Raw genomic sequence first — 15,470 nt, 5'->3', positions numbered from 1 at the left:
TAGTTGTGTTAATATAATGATATTGTGTCACCGTTGGGCCAACGTGCATTCTGTTATGGTGGAGACTATTTAGTCTGTTTTCCTCTTTACTGCTATGGGATGGTACAGCAGCGTGACGTGTACGTTCAGTGAAGTTCTTCAGGGTCTGAGCGATGTTGATTGGCAGACAGTGACATTGATTAGTATTTGCACTACGTTGTTTGCCAGACATTCTGGTTGATCTGCGTATGAGCGACGTTGTAATTGTGGTGCTTCACAACGTTGTCCTTCTCACACGTGTCTCTTTCGACTTGTTGTTTTCACGGATTGGTACGGTGTAATGTTTCCTAGCATGAGCTCGTGTTTTTTTGAAACTGAATGCATTAGTATCTTTGTCTCTGGTGTAAGTGCGGGGCTGTTTTGGATGCAGAGTTCCTTTCTCGTACGTTATCAGTTTAAAATTTGTATTTTTCTGGGTTTATTACTTAGTTCTTATGATAACTCTCTCTTTTAAGCGATGTAAAGCAAAGTGATGTTTGATTGAAGGTTGATTTATGAAGGTTACAACCATCTGATGCCTTGTAAACATTTTCTGTGCTGGTAGCGCCGAGACAGTGTAGCAGCTGATGGAATATGTACAAGAGCTATAAGATCAGATTGCTACCATGTAAGTGTGTTCATTGTTAGTGGGCTTGTTGCGCTTAGACGACGTGAAGGTTTCCGTATATTTGAATCCATGTAATACTTGTTCACTACATATGTTTTCAGAGTCGTGTGTGTCGATGAGTGGATTTCAAAGAGATCTGGAACTGACTTATAAATATCTTAAGTGATTCGCAAGGAGAAGTGTGATGACCTACACATGGTTGTCAAACTTTGTTATTTATGATAGACGGTTGTGAAATCATCCTTGCCAGAAATTGCAATATGATAATTGTATGTTTATCAATAAATGATGACTTGAATTATGCCCACTCTTCACGCTCACAGTGCGTACCTGCTCGAAACATATGGTCCTTCATTCAAACGCACCATAAATACATTGGCTAAACTTATGGCAGAATTTAAACGTGTAGTAATATACGCAGGAAATTTAAAATTGAGACTGTTGTGTCTGGAGGTGATTGTATGAAGACGTCTTGATAACTGAATGTGGTAATTATTCGTGTTTACACTTTACGCCAATGTTGATATGGTAGACGGACTCAGAATAATAAAGCATAGACGGTTATCATCCATTTTCAGACAATATTACTCCACCACCCCGAAGGAAAACATTATTTTTCTTTTCATTCTCCTCTCCAGGGAGAGGAGCGGGCTGCTCGAAATCCTAACCTTTTAATGATTTACGGCTCTATTCAGACAGTTATCAGACAAGCTGACAGTGGGGCAGATGAGCTAGGGAACAAAAGGTAGGACCTTACCAGTTGGGGCATTCACGTTGCAAGCTAGAAAAACCTCACAGAAACATTTGTCGGAACTGGGTGACTGAGACATCGACCTTCACTGAGACCATTGTCCAAGCCAAAAATTAAAATTTGTGTCTGTAAAGCGTAGATATGTTATGTGTGTGTTTGTTATCAGAGGAAAGTATTGAGGTATGTGTGTATAAACGTAATTGTAAATGTGAGTATATAGTTATATAAACCTGAGTTTTATTGTTGAGGCCTGGGAGAAATATTACTAAGAAACAAGACAACCTGCCATAGCCGCTATGATTGTAGCGTAGAACTGTTCATTACGAAATTATTTTATTTTATTATTTCCCATTTGATACAAATGTTCCGTCGGGCATTAATAGTTTAACTGTAACATTCACTCGAGTAGTTAACTGCATTTGCTGCTACTGACCTTTGAACATGTTCGTAACCAGAGTTCTGTTGTTGACATTTCTTTCTTGGCCACTGATGTACTTTTCCTTGCCTCCTATTTTGCTGACGTCACAGGCTGCAGCGATAGGATGCTGTGAGGTTACTGCTGCTCTTTCGTTGTGGTCGATCGCTGTAGCTTGGCAGCCCTCGACAACCTTTTACGAATATTTTCTGTTAATTTTTAGGTTAACGAATATATTATTCCACATCGTCGTCAGATGAATTTCTTTTCATTTTCACTTATTAAGATTTTTCTTTGTACATAATTTTTCTCCAACATAACAAATAACAGAAAATTATTACACCCGTTACATAAGATCTTAATTTATATCCTCAGGATATCACTCCGAATGTTTCGCTCTTGTGTATCTTCTTCCTCTGTGCCAAGTATTCTCATTCTTAATCGTAATTTTGGAGCCAGATGGTTATAGGGCGAGCTCTTCTCTTCTTTCCTTCTGGTTCCCAATCCATGATCATTCTTCATATTCTGGCTTCCTCCATTCTTCTTACATGTCAATACCACTGTAAGTTACTTCAATCCTTTGCGCCATGTATATGTTCTCTTAGTTCCATTCTCTTTATTATTTTGTCGTTTCGTAATTTGTCTTCTCTAGAAATTCTTGCTGATCTTATCCAGAGGTCCACTTGTACTTTGCTGTTTTCTTAGTTTCAGATTAGTAGTTGAAGTCTCCACTTCATACAAAACTATGCTCTCTATTATCGTTCTATATGTGATTGTTTATTATATTTCTGCTTGATAAGACTGAGTTGAGCATCCCAATGACTTTCCTTCCAATGCCAATTACTTTATTAATTTCTACCTCTGACTTTCCCTCCATCTCTAAAATGGATCCCAAATAATGGAAAATATTGACCCTCTTAATTTTATTTCCGTTTATGTATAAGTCATATGGATCTTTAGTGAGGTATTCTCTTTTCTGATAAGTAATTTTCAATTACCAGTTTCTGTAATCCACTGCTAATGGTTACAAATGTAATTTGTACCCTCACAGTCTTGTACTGAAACTGCTTGATCATCAGAAAATAGTAGGTGATGTAAGTAAGTTCCGTCATTTATTTGTAGCCCTATCCCAATGCGTTTACGAGACCATACTTTAAGACTCACGTTTATACTTTTGAATTATATTGGTAAGAAGGGGAAGTCTTGTAACAGACCCTTACTTGTACTACATTCCTGGGAAAGTTTACTACTCGATTTTACTTGACTTATCTTATCTTTACACACTTTTTTGTATTATTTTAGGCCAGATACACACGCGAAAAAATTTAAATGCAAAGAAACCTCGAAAAATAATGAAATCTTCGACGACTAACCGGTGAAAAAAAGAAGGAAAATGACATTTGGACGCCGGAAACGCAGATGAAAGTGAAGTTTTAAACAATATCAGGATACTGTTGCTGAGTATATGGTGTGTGGCGTTTACAGAGTACAGTTTTGGCATGGCAACAGTACCCGCAAGATTTTATTTATTGCTTTGCTTGCGTGCATATTTGTTTAAGACGTTACCTTGCACATAGTCTGCTCCATGCTAATCGATAAACCTGTCTGATAGTCGAATTGATGGTTGTACTGTTCCAAACGTTAGAGTGTATTTACTGGTAGCATACCATTACTAGGATTAATTAATCTTTGCAGAAACAGTAGCTGCTTAACATTCAAAATACCATCGTTCGATGTAATTCTGCTTTAATTTATATGAGACATGACAACAAGGATTAGGTCCGTCTCTTTCTTTCTGGTGGGTGTCAGCATAACTACAGTTAGGATGTGGGTGTGACTGCTGTACTGATTATTGCACACAGATCGCATTTTTCAGTAGGATGTAGCAACATTCTGACATGTAGATACGCTCTCAGTGGTGAGCGCCTAATGTAATTTTACTTATGAGAGGCATTTAAGCTCAAGTACATAAATTAAGATAAATACTTCTCTGTATTCTTTATTTCACATTGTTATAAGGAAAAAAGATCATGTTATTTAATTTTGTGCAATGCTCTATATGTCTTTAAGATAGCACAGACTTAATTTTGTATTGTGTTGTGTGTTTCATTAACGACGAAGCGAGAGTACTATGAAGTAAATATTTCTTGCCTCGCTGACCGTCACGACGATAACCCAGAGAGAAATCCTGCAGACGGCCATCGTTACTACATTACTTTGGTCTGATACTACTAAGATAACGAATTTAATCAATATTGCAAATTTTACAATGTATCACATGTACAAAGGACCTTTCTTTTAATTTTCTACAGACCCCACGTTGTCCTAGTAACATTAAAACATCTGTGTATACATGTAATTCACTTGACACAATTCTTACACTTGTTTTTTCCTTTTTGATGAAGCTATTAAATCTTGATAATGACCACCAGTTTTCATTATCTCCATCCGACTGTTATGTTCTTCTTTCTTCGCCAGCAAATACTCCTACAGAAAATATTTCTGTCCATCTAAAAAATTCCTAACCACTTTTATGCCTTTTGTGTTACTACAACAACAGACGAACAGTTTTTCATGCACGTTGGTCCCACGCGGAGTTCACCACCTCGTGTTAGCACAATACAAGTCCGTGACAGTACTCTACTCCACAACGCCGAATATTTGAAAAACATTTTTCCTCTACGTGAGTCATGACTATTATTCGGGAAAAAAATTGCTTTTCACCGAGGTTCATTGACCGTTCCCTCAACAGCGTACTTCCATTACTCTCTCACCTGTCACCTCTCATGGTCCTTCGCCTCACTTAAAATCATAGATTATTATTTACTCCTGTAAGGGCATGGTAAGTGAAAATTATTCACAACTATTTACTATATTGTACACATTTTCGTAGCTAGAAAACTTTCGCGAACAACAATTTTGCATAACAGAAAGTGTTCATACATAGTTCGCACCTGTATGAACAGAAATAGGCCAATAAATGTTAAAATGATTTGTACTGGAAACAAAAAGCACTTAATGAATTAAAGAATAACGTTTAACCTGAAGAATAATTTCCTTTTTATAAAATTTCCTCCTCAAATTATCAACAAACGAAGGCTACTTAAAATTATTCTTTGGTCAAGCTCAACTATTAAAAAATAATTCTTATACATTCAATTAACCTTGCTATTCTGATTGGGTCTATATGACCCGAAATGCTTATAAACTTCGTTTCGTATCACTTAAATACCAATACAACTTTATGAAATTGGGTGACTTTGTATGAAAATACATGGGCAGATGTGCTTAAAAAATTTTGAGTCATTGTAAACCTTAAAGTTACATATGTAATATTTGGGCCAATGTGACCTGGCATTAGTATGAGGACTTTAAAGTCAAATACTTTCTAATTGTTTCATTTTTATAGTTGCAATGTCTTTCATCGTTCATATTTACTCTCAACACTCAATAAGTCAACAAAGGCACTGCGTTGACAACAATGGACTTCATATTACGACTTACCAACTGTTCGAATTATCAAGTGTTTCTGCTCAGTTTACGTTCTCTATCGTTTGTGATCAGTCTCAATAATAACATCATGGTGATTGCGTCATTGAGTGTTGTGAGTTGGAGGAGGTAGTAGATAGCTCAACAGACGAAGGATCACTTTCCATGTACGAAGATCATGTCAGTAAAGCATCTGAAAGCGAGTGTTCTGATGAGGCTGACGACAGCCCACAGCCTGTTCAAAGTAGCGTACGAAATTCTCTGTCTAAAAATGGGAACACAGAAAGGCAGTTGCATACACCAGCACAACACTATCTCCTACCTGCACGATTTTCCAATACTCCTTCACCAAAGAATTCCTGAATTCCAATCAAGAACAACTGCCAAGATGTTGAACATAAACATCCTCAGTGGCGTAAAGCAGCTTAAATCACTTAACAAAAGCAATATATCAGTCCACATTGTATACAAGTCACGTACCTCTCGGAGGATACTGATACAATAGCTCCATATTTAGCAATTATATACAACCGCTCGCTCACGGAAAGATCCGCACGTTTTGGAAAATTGCTCAAGTCACGCCTATACCAAATGGGAAATAAGAGTAATCCGTTGAATTACAGGCCCGTGTCATTAACGGCGAAATGCCGTAGGGTTTTGGAACATATACTGTATTCGAACATTATGAACTACACAGAAGAGACAAAGAAACTCGTACATCTGCCTAGGCGCTACAGTCTGGAACCGCCCGACCGCTACGATCGCAGGTTCGAATCCTGCCTCGGGCATGGATATGTGTGATCTCTTTAGGATAGTTAGGTTTAAGTAGTTCTAAGTTCTAGGGACTGATGACCTCGGATGTTAAGTCCCATAGTGCTCCGAGCCATTAGAACCATTTGAACATCTGTCTAATATTGTGTAGGCCCCGCGCGAGCAAACATAAATGCCGCAACACGACGTGGCATGGCCTCGACTACTATCTGAAGTAGTGCTGTATTCATATTATTATCGCTATGATCATTAAAAACATTCTGTATTATAACAACAATGTCGACGGCTTACAACTATACGAAAAGAAAACGTGTGAGTAGAAGATTGTCAGAATATTATTATGTCGGGTCATATTGACCAGAACAGTAAATTTAGCAGTAAAGGTGAACAGAAGAGAAGGGTTAAGATCAGTCACCAGTACTTTAACTTACACCGTTTTTTTTTCTTTTGGTCATCAGTCTAGTGACTGGTTTGATGCGGCCCGCCTCAAATTCCTTTCCTGTGCTACCCTCTTCATCTCAGAGTAGCACTTGCAGCCTACGTCCTCAATTATCTGCTTGACGTATTCCAATCCCTGTCTTCCTATTCAGTTTTTGCCCTCTACAGCTCCCTCTAGTACCATGGAAGTCATTCCCTCATGTCTTAGCAGATGTCCTATCATCCAGTCCCTTCTCCTTATCAGTGTTTTCCACATATTTCTTTCCTCTCCGATTCTGCGTGGAACCTCCTCATTCCTTACCTTATCAGTCCACCTAATTTTCAATATCCGTCTATAGCACCACATCTCAAATGCTTCGATTCTCATCTGTTCCGGCTTTCCCACAGTCCATGTTTCACTACCATACAATGCTGTACTCCAGACGCACATCCTAAGAAATTTCTTCCTCAAATTAAGGCCGGTATTTGATATTAGTAGACTTCTATTGGCCAGAAATGCCTTTTTTGCCTTAGTGAGTCTGCTTTTGATGTCCTCCTTGCTCCGTCCGTCATTGATTATTTTACTACCTAGGTAGCAGAATGCCTTAACTTCATTCACTTCGTGGCCATCAATCCTGATGTTAAGTTTCTCGCTGTTCTCATTTCTACTACTTCTCATTACCTTCGTCTTTCTCCGATTTACTCTCAAACCATACTGTGTACTCATTAGACTGTTCATTCCGTTCAGCAGATCATTTAATTCTTCTTCACTTTCACTCAGGATAGCAATGTAATCAGCGAATCGGATCATTGATATCCATTCACCTTGTATTGTAATTCCACTCCTGAACCTTTCTTTTATTTCCATCATTGCTTCCTCGATTTACAGATTGAAGAGTAGGAGCGAAAGACTACAGCCTTGTCTTACACCATTCTTAATACGAGAACTTCGTTCTTGATCGTCCACTCTTATTATTCCGTCTTGATTGTTGTACTATTGTATATGACCCATCTCTCCCTATAGCCTACCCCTACTTTTTTCAGAATCTAGAACAGCTTGAACCATTTTATTTTGTCGAACGCTGTTTTGAGGTCGACAAATCCTATGAAAGTGTCTTAATTTTTATTTAGCCTTGCTTCCACTACTATACGTAACGTCAGAATTGCCTCTCTCGTCCCTTTACTTTTCCTAAAGCCAAACTGATCGTCACCTAGCGCGTTCTCCATTTTCTATTCCATTTTTCTGTATATTATTCTTGTAAGCAGCTTCGATGCATGAGCTGTTAAGCTGATTGTGCGATAATTCTCGCACTTGTCAGCTCTTCCCGTCTTTGGAATTGTGTGGATGATGCTTTTCCGAAAGTAAGGTGGTGTATCGCCAGACTCATATATTCTACACACCAACGTGAATAGTCGTTTTGTTGCCACTTCCCCCAATGATTTTAGAAATTCTATTGGAATGTTATCCATCTCTTCTGCCTTATTTGACCGTAAGTCCTCCAAAGCTCTTTTAAATTCCGATTCTAATACTGGATCCCCTATCTCTTCTAAATCGACTCCTGTTTTTTCTTCTATCACATCAGACAAATCTTCACCCTCATAAAGGCTTTCAATGTATTCTTTCCACCTATCTGCTCACTCCTCTGCAATTCACAGTGGAATTCCCGTTGCTCTCTTAATGTTACCACCGTTGCTTTTAATGTCACCAAAGGTAGTTTTGACTTTCCTGTATGCTGAGTCTGTCCTTCCGATAATCTTATCCTTTTCCATGTCTTCACATTTTTCCTGCAGCCATTTCGTCTTATCTTCCCTGCACTTCCTATTTATTTCATTCCTCAGCGACTTGTATTTCTGTATTCCTGATTTTCCTGGAACATGTTTGTACTTCCTTCTTTCATCAATGAACTGAAGTATTTCTTCTGTTATCCATGGTTTCTTCGCTGCTACCTTCTTTGTACCTATGTTTTCCTTCCCAACTTATGTGATGGCCCCTTTTAGAGATGTCCATTCCTCTTCAACTGTACTGCCTACAGCTCTATTCCTGATTGCTGAATCTATAGCGTTAGAGAACTTCAAACGTATCTCGTCATTTCTTAGTACTTCCGTATCCCACTTCTTAGCGTATTGATTCTTCCTGACTAATGTCTTGAACTTCAGCCCACTCTTTATCACTACTATATTGTGATCTGAGTCTATATCAGCTCCTTGGTACGCCTTACAATCCAGTATCTGATTTCGGAATCTCTGTCTGACCATGATGTAATCTAATTGAACTCTTCCCGTATCTCCCGGCCTTTTCCAAGTATACCTCCTCTTCTTGCGATTCTTGAACAGGGTATTCGCTATTACTAGCTGAAACTTGTTACAGAACTCAATTAGTCATTCTGCTCCATCATTACCTATCCCAAGCCCATATTCTCCTGTAACCTTTTCTTCTACTCCTTCCCCTACAACTGCATTCCAGTCGCCCATGACGATTAGATTTTCGTCCCCCTTTACATACTGCATTTCCCTTTCAATAGCCTCATACACTTTCACTATCTGTTCATCTTCAGCTTGCGACGTCGGCATGTATACCTGAACTATCGTTGTCGGTGTTGGTCTGCTGTCGACTCTGATTAGAACAACCTGGTCACTGAACTGTTCACAGTAACACACCCTCGGCCCTACTTTCCTATTCATAACGAATCCTACACCTGTTATTCCACTTTCTGCTGCTGTTGATAATACCCGAAATTCATCTGACCAGAAATCCTTGTCTTCCTTCCACTTCACTTCACTGACCCCTACTATATCTAGATTGAGCCTTTGCATTTCCCTTTTCTGATTTTCTAGTTTCCCTACCACGTTCAAGCTTCTGACATTCCACGCCCCGACTCGTAGAACGTTATCCTTTCGTTGATTATTCATTATTTTTCTCATGGTAACCTCCTCCTTGGCAGTCCCCTCGCGGAGATCCGAATGGGGGACTATTTCGGAATCTTTTGCCAGTGGAGAGATCATCATGACACTTCTTCAATTACAGTTCACATGTCCTGTGGATACACGTTACGTGTCTTTAATGCCGTGGTTTCCACATCTTCATGTCGTTGATCATTGCTGATTCTTCCGCTTTTAGGGGCAATTTCCCTCCCCTAGGACAAGAGAGTGCCCTGAACCTCTATCCGCTCCTCCGCCCTTTTTGACAAGGCCGTTGGCAGAATGAGGCTGACTTCTTATGCCGGAAGTCTTCGACAGCCAATGCTGATTATTTATCAAAATTTAGGTAGTGGAGGGGATCGAACCCGGGACCGAAGATGTTTTGATTATTAATCAAAGATGCTACCCCTAGACCACGGGTCCTGCTACCTACACCTGCAACTTACGCCTAGGATCCTTGAAACATTATAAGTAGTTCGTCAACATACCTTCTGAACGCAGGCAGTTTGCCGCTGTACTTCAGATTACACTTTATTAACTATGTTCCATATGCGTCCCGGAAGTTTTCCCAGTCTGCCCTGTTAATTTACATTTCGTGGTTGAGAAATCTTCTTTTACGGAGTACAATCTTAAAATAGTTGAACGATAAGACAAACGGGGTGTAGAAAATGATGTAACTCGCATGTGCGTGATGAAGGGTTTTAAAATGAATGTAAACAACCAAATATGTGTGAAGTTAGCTAAATTAGAAATGTGTATATGAAGAGGTCTATGTTAGACAATGATTTCTCCATTTACGCTTATGGAAGTGCCTATCTTGTGTTATACAAAACTCGCTGCAGTTCCCAGTATCTGGGTGAAGTGATTAGAAGTTCTTCCTATACTGTATTATCCAGGGTAATATGTTACCGTCGACAAGCAGCTGGTAGCATTTAGAAGCCGCTGTCCATTCAAGCAGTATTTCCAAAGTAAACCGGCAAAATAGGGGATCAAGGTATGGACTCTGTGTAACAACAAATCTTCACATGTATTGAAAGCCCAAATTTATACAGGAAAGGAGAATGGAGCGGCACCAGAAAAAAATTGAGGAATGAGAGTAGTTGCTGATCTTACCTATGATTTGCGAGGTCACAATGTAACATGTGACAAATTTTGGGTCATATAACTTCGGACAACTTCCTGAAAAGGAAGCCAATAATGTTGGGAACCATATGCGAAAACATGCCAGTTCTTCCACGAAATATGAGCAGCAAGAGGGTTAACAGCTCTTTGCTTCGCAAATGATACTACGGTGGTCAAATATATTCCTAAGAGAAATAAGAAAATTCTACTATTGAGAACTCTGCACAATAGAGGCAAAATAAGTGATAGGTCTGATAATAAGCCAAAAATGATTTTAGGTTATCATTCAGTGAAAGTGGCTGTAGACGTTCTCGATCAGTTAACAAGGAAAGGAAAATCCAATACATGGCCATTATAGTTTTCTATAATATTCTTGATGTTGCTGCTTATAATAAATATGTCTTGCGGATCTCGTTGGACTGTAACTGGAATGCGAGAAAATTGACTATAAGGAGAATGTTTATCAAGGAACTTGGAAAATCACTGGTTGCAGAGCACTGCGCATGAAGCAAGCATATTGCATGAACAGAAGATTCTTTGAGAATGATCAGGAGCATCCAAGACCCTGAAGGTGTGTCGGGTGTGACTAAATCAGTAATAACAAGAATCTCTGCTAAACATGCACGCTGAAAATCTGTCCTTCACGCAATGACAATAAAACAAACGTTATGCGCAAAGTATAATAAACGTGTATGCAGGACACATGTCACCTACATGTGTCCAAACCACAGTGAGTAAGAAGGGAAGAAAGTGATATGGGCAGACGGACAGGTGTTCCAAACTACAGTGAGTAAGAAGAAAAGAAAGTGGTATGGGCAGACAGACAGGTGGCCGTGGAGAATGACTATTTGGTGGAAACGTTTGTTGTTCCTAATATTCCCTACATGAATACTAAAATAATAAATTTTCTACAGTGAAGTTCAAGTATTATTGTTGTTATTATTATTGTCCCTATGATCATTAAAAACATTCTGTAATATAACAACAATGTCGACGGCTTACAACTGAACGAAAAGAAAACGTGTGAGTAGAAGTTTCTCAGAATTTTATTATGTCGGGTCATATTGACCCGAACAATACATTTATACAGTAAAAGTGAACAGAACAGCAGGCTTAAGGTCAGTCACCAGTTCAGTAACTTACACCTACGATCCTTGAAACTTTATATGTAGTTCGTCAACATACCTTCTGTATCCAGGTAGTTTGTGGCTGTACTTCACATTACACTTTATTAACTATGTTCCATATGCGTCCAGGAAGTTGTCCCAGTCTGGCCTGATAATTCACATTTCGTGGTTAAGAAGCTTCTTTTACGGAGTACAATCTTAAAATAGTTGAACGATAAGACAAACGGGGTGTAGAAAATGATGTAACTCGCATGTGTGTGATGAAGGGTTTTAAAATGAATGTAAACCACCAAATACGTGTGATGTTAGCTAAATTAGAAATGTGTATATGAAGAGGTCTATGTTAGACGATGATTTTTCCATTTACGCTTATGGAAGTGTCTATCTGGGGCTATAAAATCTCACGAACTGTATACAGACATCATGGTTTTAGTTCTTAGACACAAAGATACACACAAAAGAACTACACTTGATTTAGTACTAGCAAGGTTCTTCATGTTTATAATTTGTAATTTATAATGAATTTTGCAGTTGGTTTTACATTCTTCAGTCCTAAAACTGATCTGATGTAGCTTCTTACTCTAGTCTATCCATTGCATTCCTCTTCACAGCCGTATAGCTATTGTAGCCTACATCCTTCCGAATATGATTACTGTATTCATCTCTTGGTCTCCCTCTACGGTTCTGACCTCCCACATTTCCCTCCAATACTATACTTCGATCCCTTGATGTCTGAGAATGTGTCCTGTAAGCCGATCCCTTGTTCTTGTCGGTTAGTGCCACAAATTTCTTGTCTCACCAGTTGTGTTCAGTACCTCCTTATTACTTATGTGTTACATTCATCAAATTTTTAGCACTTTTGTCTAGTAACACATTTAAAAAAACTGTTTTTTCTTGATTAAACTATTTATCGTCCACGTTCCACTTGCATAAATCAATACCTACACTTCAGACAAATACCAACAGATAGGACTTCGTAAAACTTAAATCTGTATTCGAACATAACGTATTTCTCTTCTTCAGATATTCATGTAGTGAGCAGAATTTGGAATGTGTATAAAGATTCCTACGTGTAAGAAGTTTTTAACGTTTTGTTAAGACGTACCCTACAGATGAAGGAAGGTCTTTGAGTCGACAGCTGTATTGGCACTGACGCATACTTAATAAGGTATTGATAGGTGAATGGCAGTTGAGTTCCGTCATTCAGTGAACAGATTTCAGAGGGAGTGTTAAGCGCCACCAATAATTAAGAACATTATACCGTCTTGTACGTCTGACAGGGAATTTCTAATGCTTCAGTATTTTTGACTATGAATAGTGCCATAGTATTTTTAATACTGAATGTAACATATTGAGTGATATACATATATTCATTCAATATAGAAACACAAAATTATCATTTACATCTCACACTAAGGTGGTCGAAGTAATGGGCTAACAGACAGGTTGATTATAATCCCTCCTCTTACTTTTAATTACCGGAGTTTTGAATCACGCAGACAGTTATACACTTCGAAACTGAATTAAAGGATCATTTTTTCGAAATCCCGTAGCTGCGTCCCAATCCGACGCGGCTCAGAGACGCCCGCAACCTTTTGTGTACTGGTCCAGACGTGTAGAACCCTGAGACGTCTCTCTCGGACGTGGCAACCCTTCAGACAACAAAGCGTCGACGCACGCTAAAGATTTGCCTCACCTCAGACGTTCATGTGACTTGTAAAGTGGATTAATGTTGTCACATTGACATTAAATTTTACCACAATTCTGCCAAACTCCGCCTTGGGCGTGTCACACGATTGTAAGGTCCTAATAGACCCTCCTGCCCATATATCAGCCCTTCTTTTCAGGACTCTGCGAAGGAGGTCAGAACCGCGATGCCCCGCATTCTAAGCACACAATTCTCTTGTGGTTGGCCGATGAAAACATTTCAGACACACCGCCGATCAGAAAGATAAGGAAAAGGCCTCAGCGGGAGGCATAAATGGCGTTAATTAAACCATCATTTTGCTACAGATGTTGATTCCCACACATTTCACTATTGGAAACTACAGTTTTCAGTGTGATGGGCAATAGGAAGACGTTTTTGACAGTCTGTGGCACAATCATCTCCTGAGCGATTCAGCCTTTCTCGATGGACATCACTGCGCCGCAACCTCACTGACCATAATCTCACTCCTTTGAGGTGCACTATGCGCGCAGTTTTTGCTCTGGTGCATAGGGGGAATCGCTAAAGAGTGTTAAAAACCATCTGAAGAAATTTGAACGTGTCTCAAATAGAAGAAAACCCTTCTGCTTTATCAGTGGTCCTGTTGCAACGATGGAATATGGTGGCCGAGCGGTTCTAGGCGCTTCAGTCCGGAACCGCGCGACTGCTACGGTCGCAGGTTCGAATCCTGCCTCAGGCATGGATGTGTGTGATGTCCTTAGGTTAGTTACCTTTAATTAGTTCTAAGTAATAGGGGACTGACGACCTCAGATGTTAAGTCCCATAGTGCTCAGAGCCATTTGAACCATTTGTACCCTTTCTGTGGCGGCATCACAAAGGGTTCAAAACTTACACATGAATGAAAAAACGGCAAGGAGATCCTCTATGATCACCCAGTTTGGCAAAACCCTCTGTGGCTGCTGCTAACATTTACTGAGAATTTTAAAATGTACTTTTACAGAAAAGACGCGCTAAACTGCCTGAGGTGCCTACAGGTATGCAATCACTTCAAAGAACTCCCAAACCAGTAACCCATCTGCAGACGCCTAGGAGCATTGAGCTGATTTTTCTCTATAAAAGTAAATTTTTATAACAGTCAGTAAATTTGACCGGGAGAGGCTATCGTCGAAATGGAGGGGGATGTTAGACGGAGTCCGCACCCTTTTATTCATGCGTGTGTCGATGTCACACACCCCGATGATCACGTCACTGGGGTGCGTGAAACAGGAGCACTGAAAGAGCATAAGGATGCTTTGTTGTCTCGGATCTCGTTCAGATTTCGACAGTTGGTTTTAAATTGTCTCTTGGTATCCCATCATGAACGCAAGGGCAAAAACTGTGCTCACACTGTACTTCAAAGGGGTATGACCATGACCATTGTGCTTGCAGCACCGTAATGTCTGTCTAGAAGGGCTCAGGTATCAACAGTCAGTGCCAATGGTTATCGAGAACATCATCTAGCTCATGGCACTACGAACTGTCGCTCTGACCGCGGAATGGGTGCGAATCAACGTCCCATAAAAAGGGGTAGTGCCATAGACGCCCTTTATGCTACCCCTTGAGGCCTTTTCTTTCGACTCTGAGTGGCAGTGTCTCAAATATTGTCCTACGCCACCCATAAAAAAACGGTGTGATTTCAATGTTTTGCGTCGTGCTTCCAACTTCCACTGCAAGACGTCGAAAGAATGGGTGAAATGTGGGTAAGGGTGGCTGTGATCACATACCAATTGTGCGAAAAGTACCCAGAGGCATTGTGCAGAACTGTGGGAATTTGGTGCTGGTGTGACATTGTTAACCCATTTTACACGTCACGTGAACTTCCGAGCTGTGATCTTTTTTTCGCACATGTCGACACCTTAGTGCACAGAGCGTCGTCGCAGGGTGACACGCGTTTGTACCAGCACAGAGGATGGTGGCAGGCGCTTTTGAGCCAGATTTTGAACTTACACGTCCCAATGGAAGACAGTTAAGAGGTTCGAAAACGTCAATTAATTCTGTTGCATAATATTTATTTTAAATATTCAGAGAAGTTTCTGCGTGTTCAATTTGTCGTCTCAGTCCGAATGGACATGAAGGCTACTAGCCCAACAGCCTCGTGTATATTAAAC

Source organism: Schistocerca serialis, chromosome 7 (assembly GCF_023864345.2).
Source record: "Schistocerca serialis cubense isolate TAMUIC-IGC-003099 chromosome 7, iqSchSeri2.2, whole genome shotgun sequence".
NCBI classification, from domain to species: Eukaryota; Metazoa; Arthropoda; class Insecta; order Orthoptera; family Acrididae; genus Schistocerca; species Schistocerca serialis.
This window is presented reverse-complemented; position numbering follows the sequence as displayed.